Raw genomic sequence first — 25,902 nt, 5'->3', positions numbered from 1 at the left:
TCACACAAAAATACATTGAAAATGGGCTTTGGCGGACATGAAAGATTATACATTTTTCATATGAAACCCATCGGGTCTGAGTCTTATCGCATCGCGCACATATACATAAAGGCCCTGCCCCTTTGGTCTTCGCCGACAGCGATATAGCGATGCAATGTGGGCCATCGATCCGCGCGCGCAATCGACGGTCCACATTGCATTACTGATCGCAATCACTCAATGCATACTATCTGCATTGATTTGCCTATGCTGATGCGATCTGTCGATTAGATCTGGATCGTTGATCGGCCAGATCTAATGGCTGCTGTGAAATGCCCAGTTTAAGCCCGCGGAAATGAATTTGCATCATTTTAAAGTGTTTTGGGCTTCTTGATAGAGTATTTCATCTCTTCCAAGGGCTCTCCTCTTGCAAATATTTCTATCGGTGGATGACCTTTGACAAAAATTGGAGATTTCAACAGCATGAATGTATCCCTTGGCATGATTTTTAAGCAGATTTACAGACTTTGGGAGTGTCTTGGATCCATTTTTAATCCTTTTGTGCACCACCAAGCAGACCAAGCCTGTCTTTGGCCATAGAGAATCCTCGTTGTATAGCAGAGCTAACACTGGCTCCTTCTGGGGATGAGATCCTCCCTGTGAGGTCTCAAGAACTTACAGATCAATGCTTTTCCTGTAAAAAACAAATTAGCAAAATTTCCTAGTTTTCCATTGGGCATGGAGTCTACTTTGCTTACACTAAACTGATAGAACAAAATATTTACAACTTTAAGGCCAAAAGACTTTAAATCTCATAAATGTTTAGAAAACGCCCATTAAGTGGACCATCAAAAACTGCCTCTCCTCCCATACTTTTCAATATGAAGGCGTTGTTCCCTTGAATCTGAGAAATGATAAAAGGCCATGTCCAGAAAGCATCAAACTTCCCATGATTGCCTTTCTTTTCCTTCAGTGCATCCCACTTCAAACCAAGTTTGTAACCTGAAAATTATCTGTTTTTGTCTTCTTGTCAAAAGCATCCCTGATCTTTTTCTGATGTGCTACAGCCTTTTCAACCAGCTATTCCCTGACTTGGTGTACCTCTGCCAAATCGGTGATCCTTTTTGTCATGTCTTCTTCCTCATTTTGTTCTTGTTCAATCAGAGGAAGGGGTAGAGGTTTTATTGACCTCAGCTTCTGCTTGAAAGGGATGGTGTCTTTTTGTAAAGGAATCTTGTGCGAGATGATTTTCCTCTCATACATTTTCAGGTCACTATATTCCTAGGCAAAGACATCAGCAAACTGCCTCGTTGAATTGCAGTATTCAGAACATTTGTCAGCAGACAGATGAGTGGACAGATTTACATATCTAGGCTGACTGGGACTCCCTATATCATGCTTACAGACTATAGACTGGTCTTCATTTTGGATAGCCTTGTAAGGCACATCATTATGGTCAAATAATCTTTCTAGAGGAATTATACCCTTAGGAAAATGATTTCTGGAAGGTTGGACAATGCTATCTTTGCCAATTTTGTTTCTAAGCTGGGATTGGGGGCTTTCTTCCAAGGCTTCATTCTCTTGGTCAATTTTCATTTCAGAAAATTTATCAATGACCTACAGGAATCTGTTCACTTCATCATCATCTTCAATTTGCTCCTCCTCTGCCCGAAAAATTGGTTTCTTGAGCTGCAACAAGGCCTTCTGAGATTCTTCAATTTGGAGGACACATGCTCCAAAATCAGTGTGAACAACATAAATAGGATGATCAGAAGGATTCTTCTCATCACTGATTATATGTGCCAACTGTGCTTCTCTGTATAATCTCCTGCTTTCTCCTCCAAAAACCGGGACAGTGGCATAAGATAGGTCATTCTGCAATGTCACACCTAGTCTCTTAATCTGTCCTCTTAACAACAACATGCCAAATTTGGGAGGGACATCTGCTACCACAATGTCCATCACCATGCTTTTTATGGGCAGCTGGGTTAGGGTAATGTCTAAATCTTTGATCAATCCTAGACACTTTACTTTCCTTGAATCAAATGAGAATAAATCATGATAGGGTCTGGTGATATCAAGGCCTAACTCTTCCATGACAGCTTTTGGCATCAGATTGTGGCTAGCCCCTGTGTCTACCAGGCAATTGTGGAGGATTTTGTCATGAACAGTTAAGATAAAACGATGGAGAATTATCATCAGCAAGTTCAGTCATTACGCTAAGCACAACTGCAGGTTTCTCATCTTGCAAATTGACAGAGTTAGTGGAGGTTTGTGTGGTTTCCAACTCAAGAGCTTCAAGGATAGGTTTTCTAAATACTTCACTCTTTACAAGGTCTAACAGAGGCACAAATATTTTTAACTTCTGGACTTCTACTTCAAAGCTGAAAGGGGAAGGTGACTTGTCAAGACCTCTTACCTCTTGAGCTAGAGCTTTGAGGATGACTGGATCAACTACTGACCCTTTCTATTCGGTATTCTGTGACTCTGTTTGGACATCAGCTGTTTGGGCAAGATTCTCCTTGACATTGTTTGCTTTTGACCTCAGATTGTATCTCTTTTGTGCCTCAGTTTGTAGAACAGCCTCTCTGTCCCACCTTTGATTGTCTTGTTCCTGCAGAAAAGATTCTTCGTATGCAGCCAAAGTCAGAAAGGGAACACTGCCTTTATCTTCTACACAATGAAACTCATACTCATCTTCAATATGCTCCTCCTCCATGACCATATTTTGGAAAGGAACTTTAACTCTTTGATCCTCGTTAGTTTCTCTACCCCTCTGAATTATTTGTAAATGCTCATTTGCGTTTTTGAAAGGATTTGGGTTTCTTGGAGCAAATGTGTTCTGCTGCCTTGTCTTTCCTGAGTTCTGCTCAACCTCCAGCTTAGATATCTTAGCAGCCAATGACTCTATCATTCTAGTCATTTTATCAAATTTGGGATCGGAAGATGATGCAGAGGAAGTAGAAACCTGACCTCCCTGCCTCCTTCTGTCAGCTTGGCTTTTGAGCTTTTCTGTAGCCATGATATTAGAATCTACTTCTAAGGCTGCATCCTGCATGTCTGCCAGAGTAGCACATCTTCTTTCTCTTAATAATAGGCAGAAATCAGAGTCAAAAGCATTGGCATAAGTAAGTTTGGCAGAGATGGGGGTAGGCTTTACTTCAGCTGGTATCTTACCATACATATGATTAAATCTTTTATTAAAATCAGGCAACGATTCCCCATTTTCCCTCTTCAGGTTTCCACCTAGAATGATAGTATAACAAATCTTTTTTATCTCCCCAGTGCTTCAGAAATGCTTCATCTAAGGCTTCAATATCAGCAATAGATATAGGGGTCAATTCTCTGAACCACTTCCTGGCCTCTCCATCAAGGCTCTGGACAAAAGCTCTCATCCACACATCATTTTCACTGATATCTAAGTTATCGACATAACTATAAAAAGCTTCAAGGTGTTCTTTAGCTGTTGCTCCCTTTGTACCAATGAACTTAGGCATATATTTTTGATATTCTCCCGCTGGCATAGCATTTAAAGGAACAGGTAGGACCAGGGGTCCATACCTAGAAGCTACAATTATTTCTATCTTCGTAGGTGCTTGCTAGCCTGCCATGATTGGGGTATGTGGAAGAACAGTGACAAATTGAGCAATATGAAATGATGAAATGGATGACAGAGACAAAGGGATGCTATGGACTGTATGGGAAGCTTTTTTTGGACTAAGATTCAAAGAGGAACTAACTGAACAAGGAGCTGTATGAATCTATGAAGGAAGTTTCTCACTAGAAATACTAGGCTCTATCTCTCCAAATTTTGTATTCTCAACTAAAAACTCCTCATGCATAGATAAATAAGATTTCTTGGGCCTACCTGATCCCGATGCTCCTTTCTGTGATGTTTTCTTCATATTCTCAGGGTCAGGCAATGGAGCAGTTGGTGATTTCTGAGGATTTCTTCGATTATGTCTCACGAACTAAGCCAGGACTATACTGTGGAGTCGCCAAAGGTTGGCCTTCCTCTAGTGGAGTCGCCGGATAATTGATTACAACCAAAAATGTGTCTAGGCCTTGTTTATCATCAAAACTTGGAACTGTGTCATTTTCTTAGGGAAGCTGAGCTTCAATCTCCTCTCCCCGACAACGACGCCAATTAATGTTATCACCCCAAGAAACTCTCCTAGGTTGTATCTCGGAGATGCTCAGGAACATTAGAAACTCAACAAAAAGTTGGAAATGGATGAATGGAAGGAATGATGCATATTCAAGCCAGATAACCACTTCTACTATGCTTAACCCCAGACATGAGTGAACACCAACAGACTACAAGGCTTTAGACCACCAATTACTCACAGTTTGAGGATTAGGTGAACATGGAGAATACTGACCGAACCAACAGATGCACAAGACCACGTGATGGCCAGGTGCAACCAGTAAAAAGGTCTGCAAATCTATTTCCTAATGCACAGACAGGATGACAGCTCTCTATCATTAAGTAAACAGTAACCTGCATAGCACATTCAATGATACATACTAGATTCTAACACAGAGGTGGGATGACAACCCCTCAAATGCTAAATATCAAGAGCACATGAATAAATGCATAATAGGAATAGCCTAGAACAGAGCAGAAATGGAAAGTGAGCAATTAACAGCAAAAGAAGCTTGTATTAGCTGAAAATCAAGACTAAACGTTGCAAGTATCATAGTAGTTACAGTCTCCAGAAGTTGAACCTTACATCAAAACAACAACCATCAACCCTGATTACATCTGTGTTCTGGGTATATATAGAGTTTGTTTACAAAGATGTTTTGTTGTTCTATGCGTGGAGGAGTCATAATAGACCACCAACCACCTTAACTCTCTGATGGAGCCTCTGCTATAATCTGCGTGTTTTAATGAGCAAAATTGGCCTTTTGAGATACTCTGCTATCCTTCTCGAGCAGGTGGAGTGTTGACTGAAAGAAGCTCCATAACTAATAAATGCCTTTAACTGCTTGAGGTTTGTACTTTCCTTCCTCGGCCATGCTATCTCTTGAATGAGGTAGTTGAAAATTAACTGTGCAGAGTGCCGAATACTAATCACCTTCTTCCTTCAGATGCACAGGACAAGCCAAAGACACGAAAACTACATGGGGAATGAATGGAGGGCAGGGAATAAATGTTAGCCGTTGGATCACATGGATGGACGACGGAGATATATCGGTAGGAGACATTGGGAGGAAGTGGGGAAGAGTGATTATGAGTCGTCAGATCACACGGATGGACAACGGAGATTGATTTGCAGGAGCTACCGGGAGATACGCGAGTAGGAGAATCATCGGATGTTGGATCTCTGGTGGGAAGATCTAACGGTCGTCGGGGGCGGAAGATACATAGACAATAATGAGCGGGGGGAGGTATGATGGGCGGTAAGCAGTATTTCCCGCACCGCTTATGAGGGTCAGACGGTAATCATACGCGGGCGAGTGATCATAATCAACGCTCGACACGTGGCAGATGGGACAGGGGAAAAATCACTTTCCCTGTAGGTTAACGAGCGTGCAGCTTATGGGCGTGGGAGGAGAAATCATCGTTGGATAGAATGAATGAACGGCAGATGAAGGAATACACTATCGGGAAGCGCAAAAGGAAGAAAGACTAAGTTATAGGCAAATACACTATCGGAGGCGGAAAGAGAACTTGAAATTTTATACACGGGAGCAGTGAATCATATCAGGTCTGCCCTTCAGGTTCCTTTGTATTTCGTTTATACAACGAAAACACAAAAAAATACATTGAAAATGGGCTTTGGCAGACGTGAAAGATTATATATTTTGCATATGAAACCCATCGAGTTCGGGTCTTATCGCATCGCGCACATATACATAAAGGCCCTGCTCCTTTCGTCTTCGCCGAGAGCGATATAGCGATGCGATGTGGGTCGTCGATCCGTGCACGCAATTGATGGTCCACATTGCATCGCTGATCGCAATCGCTCAATGCATACTGTCTGCGCTGATTTGCCTCTGCCGATGCGATCTGCTGATTAGATCTAGACCGTTGATCGGCTAGATCTAACGGCTGCTGTGCAATGCCCAGTTTAAGCCTGCGGAAATGCATTTGCATGATGTTAAAGTGTTTTAGGCCTCCCAATAGAGTATTTCTGCTCTTCCAAGGGCTCTCCTCTTGCAACTATTTCTATCGGTGGATGACCTTTGACAAAAATTGGAGATTTCAATAGCATGAATGGATCCCTTGGCATGATTTTTAAGCAGATTTGCAGACTTTGGGAGTGTCTTGGATCCATTTTTTATCCTTTTGTGCACCACCAAGCAGACCAAGCCCGTCTCTGACCATAGAGAATCCTCACTGTATAGCGGAGCTAACAAACATAATGTGGTGTGTTAAAGTGGTTAGGGGGAGTTGAACCGATATCAAGCAACAATTTGAACAACCAAATAGATCAAGTAGTAGAATGATGATTTCGACAATTGACTTTCATCTATTGGACCTCTACATATTAGAGTGTTCATGAAAAAGATGAGGCATGAAACAAAAAAAAGTAATGCAAGAGCATGGAATGAAATTCAGTGTTTCCATGACATGCCTCGAACAAAATTTTGCATTTTAATGGTGATTTTTTTTTTGTTAGATAAATGACCCAGAATAGTATTCAGCTTGCAACATCTGCATAGGTTGTAGAATAGGTGTGTGCATGATAGATCTAATGACAAAAAACACTCAATCAAATGGTATAGATTTATATTGTGCTCACACATTTGTAGTGATCAAAGTAAGCGCATGCCCTAGAGGAGGTTAATCCATCATTAAAACAATGATTAAAATTAGCAGAGCTTAAACATACTAGGGTACAAGGCATTGGATCTTGCTCACCAATACATGCTTAAGATGTAATTAAAGTAGCATCAACGAGTTCCATATAGGTTTAGAAAAGAATAAGTATATCGAGGTATCAAAGCACTAGGTAATGGATGGAATAAAATAAGATTAGCTATAAATGACATGGAAGTGGTATGAAGTGGAACCTCCGTGTGGACAAGTGGAAAATTTGATAATGTGGTAGTAGCAACAAGTGACATGTGGTAGATAGAAATGGCAAAATTTTGTTAGTCATTTAGACAATCAGTAAATGACACATGGCATATACATATTAGAACTCAGACGATATGATCTAATTAGTCATAGAATATGACATTGCAAGTGACTTGGAAGGTGATGCAGCAATGGTGGGTTTCATACTGAGGTACCAGAGTGCTAGGCATCAAAGTCTATTTTTTGTATAAAAAAGAAAATTAAGGCTAGTACCTAGTATTACATGGATGTTAGGACATGGAAGAGATGACATGGAAGCAGGACCACATGGCGAACCTTGATTAGTCAAAGGTGACTTGATGTGGAAAACCCATGTCTCAAGATTTGTGCCAAAATTGTGTTTGGTGAGGTTTTCTTATGTATTTTGTTTTGGGCAAGAATGTCAAAAACCAAGGTTATGAGCCAAATTCCATGAAGGCATAGGTGGCCCTTATGGGTCCTATACTAAGGTACTAGAGTGCTAAATTACTAGGATGGCCAACATTAAGATCTCTCGAGTATGATAATTCCCTTCCATTGTGACTGGAAAATAGTCGTTAATTATGGTCAAGGGTAAAATGTTTTCACTTGTAGTTTTTTCTACCAAGTCTAGTGACCATACCACTACTAGGACATTTGATAAAGTATTATAAAGTTTCTCCAGTGTCTAGTATAGGCATCTAAGGTTCCAATTTGACAAAGTTTCACAGTGGGAGACATGGTCTCAACTCTTGGTCTACTGAGGTACCACCATAGCGACTATCTAAGGAAATGGATGGGTATCTAGTATATTGGTCATTGTTCCATCTTTCACATTTCCAACAAAGAACACGATCACAACACTTGGTCATGAAGTGTTCAATGGTTAGGTCCTAGAGCTAAAATGCGATTGAAAAATAAATTTGAGCATTTGGTGATCCAGGAATTTTAAAATAATCCTCATTCATAAACACTCCAGACACTATATCTATCAGAGCAATCTAATTAGGAGTGTGGTAATAGTAAAAGGTCACAAAAGCTTAATGGTTAGCACTTGGAGCTAAAAGAAGCTAGAAAAATCAATACAAGTCTTTGTGTATCCAATGGGTTCAAAATGTTGTTTCATTAAATGAACCATACTTTGGATTCATTAGAGTGGTGAGTTAAGACCATATCTACAATACATGGTGTTAAAATTGTAGCAAGAAAAAGGCTCAATTTTGACTTGTGCCTTAGTAAAATTGAGTAAACTGAATTTCCACATCAGCTGGACAAAATGGAAGCAGTTCACTAGTGTGACATGGCTCTTGTCATTCAGTTAGATCAACAAATTCAAGTTTTTAAGCTTCAAGTTTTGTCATGCATGTGTTGATTTCTAAATTTTAGCAATCTAGTTCAATTATTTTTAGTTGTACTTAGTTAACTTACCTCTAATATTTAAAAAAGAGAGTTGAAGATAAGTTGAGTAGTGAGACAACAATCTAACTCATAGATTTGTAAGTTAACTGGTCAATCAAACCAAAATAGCTCATGCATGCATGCAATTTTAATTCCTCACATGCAGTGGAGGAATTAAGGCTAATGAAAATTTATTTGTATACTAGTGGGGTCTACACAATTTTGCATGCAGGAAGTTGATCAATCCTTGGGAATTATCCTATGGTCTAGATTTATATTGTGCTTGCACATTTGGAGTGCTCAAAGTAAAGGCATGCCCTCAAGGAAGCTAATCCATGATTAAAATAATGATTAAACATTAGTAGAGTTTCAGGATACTTGGGTATCAAGCACCATATCCTGCCCACTAATCCATGCTTGAGACATTGGAATTAAACTAGCATTAATGAGTACCATATAGGTTTTGTAGAGCTTATGTATATCGGGGTACTGGAGCAATAGGTAAGGGATGGAATAGAAAAAAAAAATGGCCAATATGACATGGAAATGGTATGAAGTGGCACCTCCTTGTGGATGACAGGCAGCAAAGCTAATGTGCAGCAAAGCTAATGTGTAGCAGTAGCAGCTAGTGCCATGTGGCAGACAAAAGTGGTATTTTTGGCTAGTCAACTCGACGATTGGTAAGTGACACATGGAAGGTACATATAAAACTTAGACATGTGGCATGATATGATTATTCATGGCAAATGACATTGCATGTGCCTTTGAAGAGGATGTTGCAATGGTGGGTTCCATATTGAGTAATGAAGCACTAGGAACTAAAGGCTATTTTTTGTATAAAAAAGAAAATCAAGGCTAGTATCTATGATGCTATGGATAGGAAGACATGGCAATGATGACATGGAAGTAAGACTGACTTGATCTTGAGTATCTACCAATTATAAATATATTACATGTAACATCATCGCACATTGTTTTTAATATATTTTAAATTAAAATATAGAACACTTTTTAAGATTTGCAAATGAAGTTATATACAAAAATCGTGCTAAAAGTAACACCACCATGTCTCATTATGATAAAATTAATTGTTGTTTAATATACTTTAAATTAAAACATAGAACAGTATTTAAGATTTGCAAATGAAGTTACATACAAAAATCTAGCTACTATAAGGTTTAGTGAACCATTATACTGAACGTTCGGTCAAACTGCCATATTACTCGGATTTATATCTGCTTTAATAATAATATTTTTTTATCTTTTAATAAATAATATTGCCTTAGTCTAACTTAGCTGTCTTTTTGTCATGAATATCAGGAGTAAGATTTTTATAACCAAGTTATTTTTTATTATAAAAAATATGACATAAGATTTAGTAGGGTTTTTTGTAAATCCAAATTATAGGTGTCAAATTTCAAAATTTTGGGTGACTTAAAAGTTTTTGATAATAATGAATCTATTTTCACAATCAAAACATGATTCAAACCACATTTACCAAATTCAAATTCTAATTAGATACAATATATTAATAATTTGATTAATTTTTTTAATCCAAAAAATTAAGAAATATACTTAGAAAAACTTTACTTATATACTTCAAAATTGACTGAATCTACTTGTAGTTTGAGTAAAGGTGCGTGCTGCTTGGATTATCTTGTTAATCCCTACCTCTCTCTGAGCTGTGAGGAATATAAGCCTTAATTTATTTATAATTTTTAAGTGTTTGGATAAACAACAAACCAGTTTTTAATCAACCTGTCCTCGGCTGGCCTATATCATCTCTGCATCGTAAAACGAATCAATTTTTATATATAATTCGGCCGAATCGAACGAATCTAATTTTTTTGGACCGATTATCCCGCCGAATTGGGTAATTATGATTGTAAAAAATTTTAAATTCTTTTACCCACATTCCAATCATTTTTAATCACTTTTAACCATTCAGATAATTCCAATAAATTCCTCCACCTCCATAAACAATTCTAATAACATTCGGATATATGAACCCTGTATTGAAAATCTATACTAATGTAACCTCTCATGGATACTTTAACGAACGGTAAAAGAAAATCTCTATATTGATTATTTTTAACGCATAAATAATAATACATATAACCAAATAATCAAAGATAATAATGATCGTATCTACAACGTATCAAAATCTACATCAAGAAATGACAAATAAACTAACATAATAAATTAATGTGATTTCAAACTTCAGCAGGAAAATGGAAAGTCCTGAGTAGTTCGAAACCTCAACCCACGACGAAGACGGTGGCTACAGTCATGAAAAACTTTGCAATCAATGGCCGCGCGTGATCTCTGGCCAATCTCGCACAGACTGCACAGTTATAAAGGCAAAATTCGGCACTGTAAACTCATATAAAAGGCAATCTAAAGAAAGAAATTGAGCCTAAGAAAACTAAAAATTGAGCTTACGAAAACTAATGATTTGAAATTGCAATACATAGGGTTACCGGAGATTGAGGACCCAGAAGCTGTAGGTGAGTCCAAAGGTTGGACGTTGGTGCTGCCTCCTGGAGCTGTCCCCGTTTTCGATGAACTTCCGTCGATTGTTACACCCTCTGCTGCACAGTCTGGCCCTAGTTGGCCTGTGAATAATATTTATAATTAATTTTTACCCCGAAATAACAACGTAGAATTCTCGTGTTTTTCAAAAATTTGAACAAAACTGTATGGACGGTTAATTTGCATCGGCTGTTAGTAATAACAAATTCTCATAGCAGTGGGCCCCCCAAACTACAAGGTCAAACCAGCCCAACTATTTTCGTTATAAGGAGTAGTCTTCTTTTTTTTTTAAGGATTTAATATTTTTTTTATATAAAATATTGTAGATGGCTATTTTGATTTGAAAATTTATATGTATGGAAGGTAAATTAATATTTAATAAAAAATATGTAATTTATTATTAAAATTAATAAATTTTGGATTAATACTATTTATTTAATTATATATATAAAAAGGTTAGTTTTTAACCACATTGATTAATATTTTTTTTCATAAAATGTCTTAAAAAAATTCATTTAGGAAACTTCTAAAAAACTTCAACACATAGAGAAATATGTTGTCGAAGTATCAAACAGTAATGTTTAGTTTAGCTGTAGCAGTTAGCCCAAAACATTCCTTGCTGTTTAACATTGGTATCTGCAGATACTTCAGTTCAAGTCACATTACTTTAAAACCATTTGATTTATGTAAAGACTTTATGTTTTATCTAATTGCTATTAAAAAAAAAATCTATAGCCTGAGTATGATGTGTAAGGATGCTCCCTCATCAAAAGTGAAATTTTGTTCATTTCTCCCAAAATAAAAAGATTAAAAAATCTAAAAATAAAAAAATAATTAAACAACTATAGAAAATATTTAAATAATGTCAGTTCATAAAAAAATTAGACATCAAGAAATTAGATCCTTCTAATCTGATATTAAATCTGTATTTAAAATAAATTTATGTTAATATTTAATTCAATTATTTATACATTAATTAATATTTAATATAATTCTGGTAAAAAATAGATTCTAAAATTAATAGAAAAATAAAATTCCCTATATGTAAAAGAATTATATAAATATAAATATTATGTAAATCACTATAAATGTTAAAAGAATTAAAATCAAAGAAAAACATTAAAATAAGAAATAAAATGGATAAAGAAAGAAAAAAGTTACGATGGTGTCTTTCCTTTAACCAATTTTTTCCATTTCCTTTTTCACTCATTATGAAGGTCAAAGAGAGCCCGATGTATGCAAACCTATGAAATCTCATAGATTACCAAAATTAAGTAACTTCAGAGTACATTATATCATAAATTATTTTGCATTTACTATATATTTGGATTCATATCTTGACATTTGAGTTACAGATTTTAGAATAATAATAAAAAATTAAGTATATGAATGAAGTTAAAGAGTTAATATTTAAATTTCTAAAATATTTTAATATTTATGATTTTTAAATTTTTAAGATATTTCAAAATTTTGATTAATTTTATAGGTTGAATAACTTGAATTTAACTTTATATAATAAATACTATTATTAAATTGATTATAAACCTGAGATTGGTTACAAATCATACCGTAACATATTGATTTAAATTAATTTGACTTGATTTTTATTTTCTATGGAATCGACTGTGGACCATCAAACCCTACAGGAAAATCGCCCACACCATCCATTTATTGTGATCCTGAGATCAGTGGACATGGTTTTATGGCTATTTTAATTCTCAACCGAGTCTCTCATCTCTAAATGTCATAAATGATAATCTATTCGTATTCAAAGAGGTCGTGGACACCCATCATGACCGTGTGTGTACCTCAGAAAGTCTGTATGCAACAACCCTGACTCTTCCATTCACCATTCGTCTTCAACTTGATTCTGTTGGATTTTTGAAGACATTTTTTGTTTTTATTTATTGGGATGTAATTATATAGTACACTTTCAAAATATTTTGAAACTATGATAGGTGAGAATGACTTATATTTTCATTTATGCATTTTATATTTTCAGAATTTTCTAAAATCTACCATCTAAATGTACAATGTCCTTCTCGAGGTATATGTGATGTATAAAGAGTGATAGGTGAGAATGACTTATATTTTCATTTATGCATTTTATATTTTCAGAATTTTCTAAAATCTACCATCTAAATATACAATGTCCTTTTCCAGGTATATGTGATGTATAAAGAGTTGAAAATAATTAATATTATTTTGTATTAATGGAGAAATGGTTACATAGTTGTAACGTATTTCCTTAGTTTAGGATTTGTTCCTAGAGTTTAGGAGTGTGGTTGCAACTTCCTTATTTCCAGAGTTGTATTTAATGATGTAATCTTTTCATTGATGGTAATAGAGTGTACGAGAGTGCTCTGTTTTGTGAGTGTAGTCTCAAGGTGCAGGCCACACCTGTGAGCTACATCTCCTTTTTTTCAATTATGTTCACATTTTATCTTGGTATCACAGCTCAGATTGGGTGAGCCTCATCTTTTATCACCTTTATGGCTGAAGTGCCTTTGTAGCTAACTTACCTGTGTGGTAGAATTGCCTGTGTGGTTTGAATTGCCTCTGTGGCCGTGTGTACACAAGAGCTCTGTGCTCAATTGAGCAGGTGGACTGCAGAACACCTGGCTCGGACTCGGAATTATTATTATTATTATTATTATTTTCTGAGTACAAGGGAATTGGCGCACTTTTCGCGCTGACAGTTGCGCCAGGAGGCGGAATTGGCGTGATTGTTAGGATATTAATCGCGCCAGAACAACCGATTGGCGCGGAATTTCACGAATTAACTGCACCAGCAATTTTACTCTAAGCGATTTTTTCTTGGCACGGATTTTTCGCTCGGGAACCCACCAATACGCACGGGGACGCACCAATCTACCTTCAAGGGGATCAGCGGGAAGCCTCATCTTCGTTTGGCGATTTACGAGGGGTGCAGATCGACGAAGTTGCAGATCTATCCGGGAGAGGCAGATCGGATCAATTTTGATCAGATAAATTCTTTGGCTGTATTTAAAATGCCGAATTTGCTCATTGGAGTAGGATTGCGAGACACTATAGATCGGTGGCAGAGGTGACAGATCGATCTCACAGGTATCGTTTTTTTTTTGTTGGGTAGATTCATTTTTTGTAGATCTGATCAGAATGAGTAATACGATGGAATCTTACCTTTACGAGTCTGGTAAACTTGATGGATCTAACTTCACGAATTGGAAGTTTAAGATCCAAACCTTGCTTGAGGGTGCGAATGCTTGGTCCATGGTTACAGGCGATGAGCAGAAGCCGAACGCAAGGCCACAGGAACAGGATTGGGAGAAATGAGAGATCAAGGCCAAAGTTTTGTTGAATTTCACCCGATTGGCGTGAAATTTCACGGATTAATCGCACCAGCAATTTTACTCTAAGCGATTTTTTCTTGGCACGGATTTTTCGCTCGGGAACGCGCCAATACGCACGGGGACACGCCAATCTACCTTCAAGGGGATCTGTGGGAAGCCTCATCTTCATTTGGCGATTTGCGAGGGGTGCAGATCGGCGAAGTTGCAGATCTATCCGGGAGAGGCAGATCGAATCAATTTTGATCAGACCAATTCTTCGGTTGTATTTAAAATGTTGAATTTGCTCATTGGAGTGGGATTGCCAGACACTGTAGATCGGTGGCAGAGGTGACAGATCGATCTGACAGGTATTGTTTTTTTGTTGTTGGGCATATTCATTTTTTGTAGATCTGATCAGAATGAGTAATACGATGGAATCTTACCTTCACGAGTCTGGTAAACTTGATGGATCTAACTTCATGAATTGGAAGTTTAAGATCCAGACCTTGCTTGAGGGTGTGAATGCTTGGTCCATGGTTACAGGGGATGAGCAGAAGCCGAACGCAGGGCCACAGGAACAAGATTGGGAAAAATGAGAGATCAAGGCCAAAGTTTTGTTGAAGATGTCCGTGAAGGACAGTGTTATCCCCCACATCAGAGACTGTAAAATGTCGACGGAGATTTGGATGACTATCAAAATCCTGTATCAGACCCAGAACACCAGTCGAATTATGGCACTTAAAAGAAAGCTATTTTCAATGAGGATGGACGAAAGGGAGACTGCTCCTGCGTTTGTTGTGTGAATTAAAGATGTGAAGGCGGATTGGGGGCCATCGGAGAGACAGTGTCTGACTCTGATCTCGTCTGAATCACACTGAGTGGGATGCGTGATGAATTTCAAATGTTTGTTACTGGATTGGCGGCAAGGGATAAAGCACCCACATTTCAAGATCTGACAGGGATCTTGTTGCAAGAGGAGGAGCGGCGGCAGAACCAGAACCCCCAGAATGATGATCTTGCGCCGATGGCGAAACGACGATCATTCAAAGGAAAGCAATCACAACAGCAATCAAAGCAGAAAGGAGGAACATCACATAATAATTCACATTCACATAAAGGTATGCTTGCAAATCATTCTGAAAATAAATGTTATTATTATGGAGAGAAGGGTCATATACAAAGTGAATGTTATAAGAAGCAGGCTGATGATGCAAAGAGGAAGCAGGCAAATGCAAAGCACATAGGATACTTTGTTGGAGAAGAAGATAAAGACTTCAGTCATGAATTTTGACTGTTCACAGTTGACTGTGCCCTTTTAGCATCTAATGAGGATGATATTTGGTATGTCGATTCCGGAGCATCCTCTCACATGACAGGTAAAAATGATTTTTTTGATAGTCTTGAAGAAAGTATAAATGGATCAAAAATATTCCTAGGAGATGATAGTGGATACGAGATTAAAGGTTATGGGGTGATTTCAGTCAAGTTACCAAATGGAAAAATTAGTCACCTTAGTTACAACTATGGAACCATTTCTCCATCAAAGAGAGCCCGATGTATGCAAACCTATGAAATCTCATAGATTACCAAAGTTGTGCTTCCATTTGAATTTTTAAAGTAACTTTAGAGTACATTATATCATAAATTATTTTGCATTTACTATATATTTGGATTCATATCTTAACATTTGAGTTACAGATTTTAGAATAATAATAAAAAATTAAGTATATGAATGAAGTTAAAGAGTTAATATTTAAATTACTAAAATATTTTAATATTTATGGTTTTTAAATTTTTAAAATATTTCAAAATTTTGATTAACTTTATAGGTTGAATAACTTGAATTTAACTTTATATAATAAATACTATTATTAAATTGATTATAATCCTGAGATTGGTTACAAATCATACCGTAACATATTGATTTAAATTAATTTGACTTGATTTTTATTTTCTCTCGAAGCGACCCACACCATCACATCCATTTATTGTGTTCCTGAGATCAGTGGACATGGTTTTATGGCTATTGTAATTCTCAACCGAGTCTCTGATCTCTAAATGTCATAAATGATAATCTATTCGTATTGAAAGAGGTCGTGGACACCCATCATGACCGTGTGTGTACCTCAGAAAGTCTGTATGCAACAACCGTCACTCTTCCATTCACCATTCCTCTTCAACTTGATTCTGTTCGATTTTTGAAGACATTTTTTTGTTTTTATTTATTGGGATGTAATTATATAGTACACTTTCAAAATATTTTGAAACTATGATAGGTAAGAATGACTTATATTTTCATTTATACATTTCATATTTTCGGAATTTTATAAAATCTACCATCCAAATGTACAGTTTCCTTCTCTATGTATATGTGATGTATAAAGATTTGAAAATAATTAATATTATTTTGTATTAATGGAGAAATGGTTCCATAGTTGTAACGTATTTCTTTAGTTTAGGAGTTGTTCCTAGAGTTTATGAGTGTGGTTGCAACTTTCTGAATTCCAGAGTTGTATTTAATGATGTAATCTTTTCATTGATGGTAATAGAGTGTACGAGAGTGATCTCTCTGTTTTGTGAGTGTAGTCTCCAGGTGCAGGCCACACCTGTGAGCTACATCTCCTTCTTTTCAATTATGTTCACATTTTATCTTGGTATCAGAGCTCAGATTGGGTGAGCCTGATCTTTTATCACCTTTGTGGCTGAAGTGTCTTTGTGGCTAGCTTGCATGTGTGGTAGAATTGCCTGTGTGACTTGAAGTGCCTCTATGGCCGTGTGTACACAAGAGCTCTCTGCTCAATTGAGTAGGTGGACTGCAGAACACCTCGCTCGGACTCGGAATTATTATTATTATTATTATTATTTCTGAGTAGAAGGGAATTGGCGCGCTTTTCGCGCTGACAGTTGCGCCAGGAAGCGGAGTTGGCGTGAATGTTAGGATATTAATCGCGCCAGAGCGCTAGAACACCCGATTGGCGTGGAATTTCACGGATTAATCGCACCAGCAATTTTACTCTAAGCGATTTTTTCTTGGCACGGATTTTTCTCTCGGGAACGCGCCAATACGCACGGGGACGCGCCAATCTACCTTCAAGGGGATCTGCGGGAAGCCTCATCTTCGTTTGGCGATTTGCGAGGGGTGCAGATCGGCGAAGTTGCAGATCTATCCGGGAGAGGCAGATCGGATCAATTTTGATCAGACCAATTCTTCGGTTGTATTTAAAATATTGAATTTGCTCATTGGAACGGGATTGCTAGACACTGTAGATCGGTGGCAGAGGTGACAGATCGATCTGAGAGGTATCGTTTTTTTGTTGTTGGGCATATTCATTTTTTGTAGATCTGATCAGAATGAGTAATACGATGGAATCTTACCTTCACGAGTCTGGTAAACTTGATGGATCTAACTTCATGAATTGGAAGTTTAAGATCCAGACCTTGCTTGAGGGTGCGAATGCTTGGTCCATGGTTACAGGTGATGAGCAGAAGCCGAACGCAGGGCCACAGGAACAAGATTGGGAAAAGCGAGAGATCAAGGCCAAAGTTTTGTTGAAGATGTCCGTGAAGGACAGTGTTATCCCCCACATCAGAGACTGTAAAATGTCGACGGAGATTTGGATGACTATCAAAATCTTGTATCAGACCCAGAACACCAGTCGAATTATGGCGCTTAAAAGCAAGCTATTTTCAATGAGGATGGATGAAAGGGAGACTGCTCCTGCGTTTGTTGTGTGAATTAAAGATGTGAAGGCGGATTGGGGGCCATCGGAGAGACAGTGTCTGACTCTGATCTCGTCTGAATCACACTGAGCGGGATGCGTGATGAATTTCAAATGTTTGTTACTGGATTGGCGGCAAGGGAGAAAGCGCCCACATTTGAAGATCTGACAGGGATCTTGCTGCAAGAGGAGGAGCGGCGGCAGAACCAGAACCCCCAGAATGATGATCTTACGCTGATGGCGAAACGACGATCATTCAAAGGACAGCAGTCACAACAGCAATCAAAGCAGAAAGGAGGAACATCACATAATAATTCACATTCACATAAAGGTATGCTTGCAAATCATTCTGAAAATAAATGTTATTATTATGGAAAGAAGGGTCATATACAGAGTGAATGTTATAAGAAGCAGGCTGATGATGCAAAGAGGAAGCAGGCAAATGTAAAGCACATAGGATACTTTGTTGGAGAAGAAGATAAAGACTTCAGTCATGAATTTTGACTGTTCACAGTTGACTGTGCCCTTTTAGCATCTAATGAGGATGATATTTGGTATGTCGATTCCGGAGCATCCTCTCACATGACAGGTAAAAATGAATTTTTTGATAGTCTTGAAGAAAGTATAAATGGATCAAAAATATTCCTAGGAGATGGTAGTGGATACGAGATTAAAGGTTATGGGGTGATTTCAGTCAAGTTACCAAATGGAAAAATTAGTCACCTTAAAAATGTTTTATATGTACCTGGAATTAAGAAAAATCTGATATCTATATCCATGATGGCTGATCAAAATATGCAAGTCGAGTTCTTTAAGACTCATTGTGTGATAAAGGATTACAGGAATGAAATAGTTGCAACAGGCATGCGAGTTGGAAGCCTATACAGACTGGATGCAAAAAGTATACCAAAGCAAGCCATGGTTACAGGAGGATCGAAAGCCGAACAACTCTGGCATCAGAGGTTCGGTCACTTGAATTTGCAGGACCTCATGTTATTGCAGAAGAAAGGTATGGTTGAGGGGCTCCCTATCTTTCGTAATATTCAGTTAAATTGTGATGGTTGTGCCTTAGGAAAAATGCATAGAGAACAGTTTCGTGTGCATGATAGGAGGAAGGAAACAGATATTTTAGAACTAGTGCACATTGATGTATGCGCACCTATGCAGACAAGGTCGCTAGGAGGAGCATATTATTTTATGTTATTTACTGATGACTGCAGTAGATATTCATGGGTTTATTTTCTGAATAAGAAAAGTTAGACTTTCCAGTGCTTTATAGAATTTAAAACCTTGGTGGAAAAACAATTTGGTAAGAGTATAAAAATTCTCCGATCTGATCAAGGCGGAGAATACAAGCTAAGGGAATACACGAAATTCTGCAAATCTCATGGGATTGTTCAACAGTATACAGTGCCACACACACCACAGCAGAATGGAGTTGCAGAGCACAAAAACAGAACCTTGGTGGAGTGCGCAAGGATCATGTTACAGGGTAAGGGTCTGTCTAATAGTTTTTGGGTGGAGGCTATTAACACTGCTGTATATTTGAAGAACAGAAGTCCTACCAGGTATCTTGGCTTCAAAACTCCTTTTGAAGCTCTATATGGATTTAAACCAGCAGTAAACCATCTAAGAGTATTTGGGTCAAAAGAATTTGCCCATATACCCAAAGCTGATAGGAAGAAATTAGACCCTAAAGCAGTTACATGCATCTTTGTTGGTTATGGCACAGAATTCAAAGCATATAAATTATTCAATCCTGAGTCTCGTAAGACATTTTCAAGCAGGGATGTAGTGTTTCATGAATAGGTACAGGAAGGGAAAGATGACGTTGGTGATGATTGGCACATTCCATTGTTGTTGGAGGAAAGCAGCGAGGATGAAAGAGAGCAGGAGCAGAAAGAAGAGAAAAAAGAAGAACAACAAGAAGGTGATAATGCAAGCCCAGTTATAACAGAAGAAAACAAATTTGAGGTAAGTCCCCTACCAAGGAGATCAGGTAGGAAGACTCAAAACGCATTAAAATTGAGAGACTATGCTTTGATGTCAAAAGTTTTGAACATTGTAGAGCCCTCTAATTACAAAGAAGCTAGTCAATTTAAGGAGTGGAGGGCTACAATGAATGAAGAGATGGAATCAATTCTTAGAAATGATACTTGGGATTTAGTTGAGGTGCCTAAGAATAAAACACCCATAGGATGTAAATGGTTGTTTAAACCAAAAATGAATGCAGACGGAGGTATAGAGAAATTAAAAGCTAGGCTGGTTGCGAAAGGATATTCACAGCAGGAAGGTATAGATTTTGATGATACTTTTGCACCTGCAGCAAAGTTAAATACAATCAGAATGCTTATTGCTTTAGCTACTAAATGTAATTGGGAATTATACCAGGTTGATGTTAAATCTACATTTTTAAATGGTGATTTAAAAGAGGAAATTTACTTAGTACAGCCAGAAGGATTTATAAAGCAGGGGCAGGAACATCTTGTTTGCAGATTGAAAAAGGCTTTATATGGTTTAAAGCAAGCACCGAGGTCTTGGTATGAAAAGGTTGATTCTTTCTTTTTAGAGCATGTCTTTCATAGAAGTTTAAATGACCCAAATTTGTATACCAAGTACAATAATGAGGGGCAGATTATTTTGATTTCTTTGTATGTGGATGACATGATTATAACATGAGATGTAGATGATTTAATCAGAGGAGTCAAAAGGCTTATGGCACAAGTTTTTGAGATGAAAGATCTCGAAAGTCTTCATTATTGTCTTGGATTAGAAGTATGCAGAGATACTCGGCAAACTTTTCTTACCCAAGGGAAGTATGCCAGAAATCCGTTGGAAAAGTTTGGTATGGATCAGTGTAGATCAGCAACGACACCTTTTCAGCAGAATCTGAAGTTGAGCAGTGACGATGGCACTAAAGAGGTTGATGCTACAATGTATAGACAGCTGGTTGGCAGCTTGACTTGGCATACTTTGTTAGTGTGTTGAGCCAATTCATGTCGAAACCGCTTGAAAGTCACTAGGTAGCAACAAAAAGCGTGTTGACGTATCTTTGTGGTACTTTTAATTATGGTATTTTATACACTGACGCATCCGATATTACTCTAGCAGGTTTTTCAGACTCAGACTCGGTAGGTAACTTGGATGATCCGAGGTCCATCATAGGTTACACATTCAACATAGGATCCGAGGTCATAGCATCGAGCATTAAGAAGAAAAGTATTGTAGCCTTGTCATCGTGTGAAGCTGAGTATCAAGCATTGTGTGCAGCGACATGTGAAGCGATCTGGTTGAGAAGGCTTCTTAATTATGCACGAAAAGAACAGAAGAATTCTACTTCCATCAAAAGCGACAACCAGAGCACCATTAAATTGGCACACAATCTAGTGTTCCATAAAAACACGAAACATATAGACACTCATAACGTATCTCCTTGGTTTAGGATTTCTTCCTAGAGTTTAGGAGTGTGGTTGCAACTTCCTGATTTCGAGAGTTGTATTTAATGATGTAATCTTTTCATTCATGGTAATAGAGTGTACGAGAGTGATCTCTCTGTTTTGTGAGTGTAGTCTCCAGGTGCAGGCCACACCTGTGAGCTACATCTCCTTCTTTTCAATTCGGTTCACATTTTATCTTAAAGCACCTATATATCGATGTATAAAGTGCAGCACTTTTGCTATGGCCCACGCACCCTCAGCAGAGTTATTGTTCAAGAGCTTTAAATTTCGGGGTTATGTTGAATAACCAATTATGTTTAGTAAAATTTAGAAGAATTTATTGGTCTCACTTTGTGATTTCAATAACCATCTAAAATATAACCATCAACTTCCCAACCGTATCCTTATCTAGATAAATCGGAATATTCTGGATTAGACACTAGAGCTTTACGGAGAAGTTGGATACTTCTATCCTTGCCTTGGGTAGGGGAGAGTGGCTCAAGGTTGAAAGTTACAGAATCAACAAGGGTAATTGAATTGGCAACTTAGAGAACCGTCCCTAGAATAATTGTGAAGGATTCATCGGTCCTCATCTTCACTGTTGCAAGTAGAGTCGTTAGTGCCGACTACTGGTAAGATGTGAGCCAACTTTTAGGCATTAAGTTCATCAAAGGGACATATTTTTAGGCGCCATAGCTTTTATATGCATGTCCATGCAGCAAAAGAAACTTGAAACTTATATATGCAGATCCATGCAGCAAAAGAGACTCTCCCATGAAGATGCTTCAATAGGCCTCGGTTGATAGCAAATTTTTCTTTAGAAAGTGATTAGCCACATAGTAGAGAGAAGCCATGAAATAGAAATTTGTAAGCTTCCATGCTTAACAGTTTACACTTGCAAGCTCTGTAATATTCTTGCAAGTTTTTGAGTTGTAAGGTTCAAGATATCTTTTGGAGAATAGTATGCGAAGTTAATAGCAACATTGAGAAGTGTAGTGAACCCAAAATCCTTGAAAAACAATTTTGATAACATAGCACTCCACTCCAAACAAAGCTAGAGATGTAACAATGATGAGTTTATTGTCGACTAAGGTCATTAGCCAGTGCATGGTCATCTGGCTTTTTGTGCGTAGGTTATGTACGTGAAGGTGCCTGTCAATCAATCCAGAGTAAAAGCTAGGTAAAAGATAATTTTTGCAGATCTTTGTATAGGGTAAAGGGAAGAGTCTTAGTAGCTTTCAAAAGATATTGCACTTCATACAGGTCTGAAAGTGAGTTGAGATAGAGACAGGAAGTTAGGTTTCATGAAGAATTTGCTGTGAAGCAACTATAAATTCTTTTCTTCACATTAAATTGATAATCTAAATTAAAATTATTATAATAGATGTTGCTTCACATTACTTAAAATATTTAATTAAGGATGAGGGAGGAATGAAAATCAAAGTAAATATAAAATTAAAATAATAAAAAACAATTTAACTGGAAAAACTTGAAAGTAAATTACATGGACAAATCAAGAGTTATCCCATTTTATTTAAGAATTTTATTTAAGAATAGAAAAACTGAGAGTTGAGGGAAGAGTAAAGTTACATTCTGTAACACAGTAACCTATCGTCGAATTCATGAGATTCTGGAAGCCATCGTTACAGAGGCAAGTATGACCCCCTGAGGCGCTTTCACACATTTTCCCGCCCCACATACATCATACTCACATGCTGCAAACAATCAATACCAAAATGATCTTTGGATATACTTAAATTGGCGGCCTCATAGGCCAAACAAAAGTAGAAATTTACAAATTGGAATAGTACAGACACTTTCAGGTGGTGAAATTACTTACGGCTTAAGTCACCATGGTATGCTTGCGAAGGCGATGGAGGATAAAAGGTGTCAGTACAACTGTAACTTAATGTGCCTGCAAAGACAGAAATGGTAGAATCTCAGATAGATAGAAAATTATAGAACTTGTTAAACAAAATCTATTTTGAAATAAAAATAAGAGATTAAAGAAGCAGGTCCATTCTAGTTATTTTAGGTGGTTGGGAAAAAGGATTGTTATCTCAATTGGGATTATTTTTTGGGGTTATTTTGGGTGGTTGAGAAGAATAGTTGTCATCTCCTTACTCAGGTTCAATTTCTCATGCTAAATAAATTAAGTCCTTTAAGCTGCTCAGTTGGATTGAAGTTATCTGAAATCCTAAGCAGCTCAATTGGATTGAAGTGATATGAAATTGTATAATCTAAGGGATTAGAGGAGAACAAGTAATAGGCTCTAAGGTGCAACTCAATTGGATTGAAGTGATATGAAATTGTATAATCTAAAGGATCAGAGGAGGACAAGTCTTAGCTTAACTGGATTGAAGTGATATGAAATTGTGTAAACTAAGAAATCAAAAAAATACATCTAGTAGCCCCAGAGGTATAGGGGTAGCTGCACTGGCAACAGCTGGAATAGACTCTATATGAACCAGAAGTAAACTGACCCTAGTTAAAAAAAATAAAAGAAAGAAAGAAAAAAAAGAAAGATCAAAATGGGAGAAAATTAAAATTAAGCTTACAGTTGGGTATAACGCAGGGAAGATATGGGACTGGGAAACCATCTGTATATGGTCTCCTCCATCCATATTCGCATTGACACATGAAGAATGGAAAATCTGAGGAGTCTTTGCATGTTCCCATTCCGCAGTCATAGTAATCACAGACATAATTACCATAAGCTGATCTTACGATTTCAAAGCACAGAAGAGTGGAAATCATGGCGATTGTGCCCAAGCCCATGATTTTGGAAGAAACCTGCATTTTCCAGTAATTCAGTTGGGCTAATTCTCTCACAGTAGAACACAAGACAAGCTGGAAGGTTTTGCAGACTGAGAAATATCAACCAAGTCGTGGTAAATGGCTTTGAAGAAATTAGTGCAGAGGGAAATTGCAACTGCTATATTTTGCTGAAGTTGTTGGCACATCAATTTCCATGGTATTCATTTCAAATATTTTATAGGAGCAAGACATCTACTCGCGTGACTTTTGATTCTTGAAACAACACTTTGAAATTTAACCTCGGAAAAAGGCTTCCACAAAGAATTTTTTGTTACTCTTTCGAGTAACAAACCGACACACCTGAGTGACATTTTTGTATTTTTGTGGTTGATTCAAACTGTGAAATGGAATTTAACATATAGAATGGCAGAAAGTCTCCTCCAGGATTGGAACAAGCCGTTAGAGTAGTTATGCAGCAACTCTTGAAAGCGATTAAGATTAATGCTTCGGTTGGCACTGCATATAATATTGTTAAGGAAGTAGTTGAAAACAATTAGAAGACGTTGGAAGTGAAATAATGTTTAGTTTATAGCCAAAGGAGAGAATTTTGACAAAAAGCATGAATAAAGGACAAGCGTCCAAATCTGATAGTGGAGCGTTGACAAGGAAAGTAAGCCAGCATATACATTTTGAAAGGCCCATGATTCAGCATTGACAAGGAAATTCAAAAGTAACCACCACAAATGTAGAAACGGTAGTTTATTTATATATACATATATAGTTGTGTAGTTTTTTTTAGGGGGAATATGGTAATTTTTTATATACATATATAGTTGTGTAGTTTTTTAAGGGGGAATATGGTAATTTTTTTTGGTTAAAATTTTATTTTTTTGTTGTTTAAAATTTATTTTTGATTAAGTATATAGATTTAGGATTTTAAAAGAAAATTGTGCATGTTACATTTTGAACTACTTAAATTAGAAAACAAAACAAAACAAAACAAAAAAACAAAAAACTTATAACATATAAACATTTATCATATCTAAAAATAATTAATAAAATAAAATTTTGTATTTTATTATTATAATAATAAAAAAATATTATCATTTTGCATTGTGAATAAGTTTAAATTGTTTTTATTTTTCACTAAATCTACCTCCCACTACCGGATAAGTATAGATAAATAGTTTCTAATCTATAAACCTATTATGAATGTAATCTATAATTTTTTCTAGCACTTTAATCCATCAAATAAACAAGTTAGCCTGCGAATAAGATCCATAATTTAATATAAAATTAATAAATTGAAATAGTTTTGTTAAAATCTATATATATTAAAACTAAAAATATATTCTATTAAACATATTAGAGATGAGAGGTAATTTAATGTAAAATTAATAATGCATTTCTTTTATAATTAATTTTAGTATTTTAATGATGGCAATTTATTTGATATTATTATTACATGTATTTGTTCATTTTTATATCTTTCCATGATTTAATGGTTATATATTATATTTTACTATACAAGTCGCATGTAAAGATCCTTAATTTTAAATTGGAATGCATAATATTTCAATGGACACAATCATGTGCCTAACTTGATCGACAAAATATATTCATGAACAGGGATCCATGACTTTTGTAATTGTATAATATTATCATGAAGTCATGGTATAATATTATCACAATGATGATTGAATAGATTAATTAATTTTATT

The 25,902-nt window shown here is 36.8% G+C and overlaps 1 pseudogene across 1 annotated transcript; it reads right to left on the bottom strand.

Annotated features, from left to right (window-relative positions):
• Positions 1-10,516: 10,516 nt before the first annotated feature.
• On the bottom strand, positions 10,517-24,404 carry LOC149169380 (uncharacterized; annotated as a pseudogene). The gene is made up of 5 exons (XR_016259384.1): positions 23,983-24,404; positions 23,265-23,339; positions 23,015-23,139; positions 10,906-11,040; positions 10,517-10,769 (listed from the first exon to the last, which is right to left on the bottom strand). The product of XR_016259384.1 is annotated as an uncharacterized LOC149169380 (transcript).
• Between the last annotated feature and the right edge of the window lie 1,498 nt (positions 24,405-25,902).

This window comes from Pinus tabuliformis, chromosome 4_2 (assembly GCF_031772625.1).
Source record: "Pinus tabuliformis cultivar Carrire ecotype Pingquan chromosome 4_2, CPIR1, whole genome shotgun sequence".
Classification (NCBI taxonomy): Eukaryota; Viridiplantae; Streptophyta; class Pinopsida; order Pinales; family Pinaceae; genus Pinus; species Pinus tabuliformis.
This window is presented reverse-complemented; position numbering and strand designations above follow the sequence as displayed.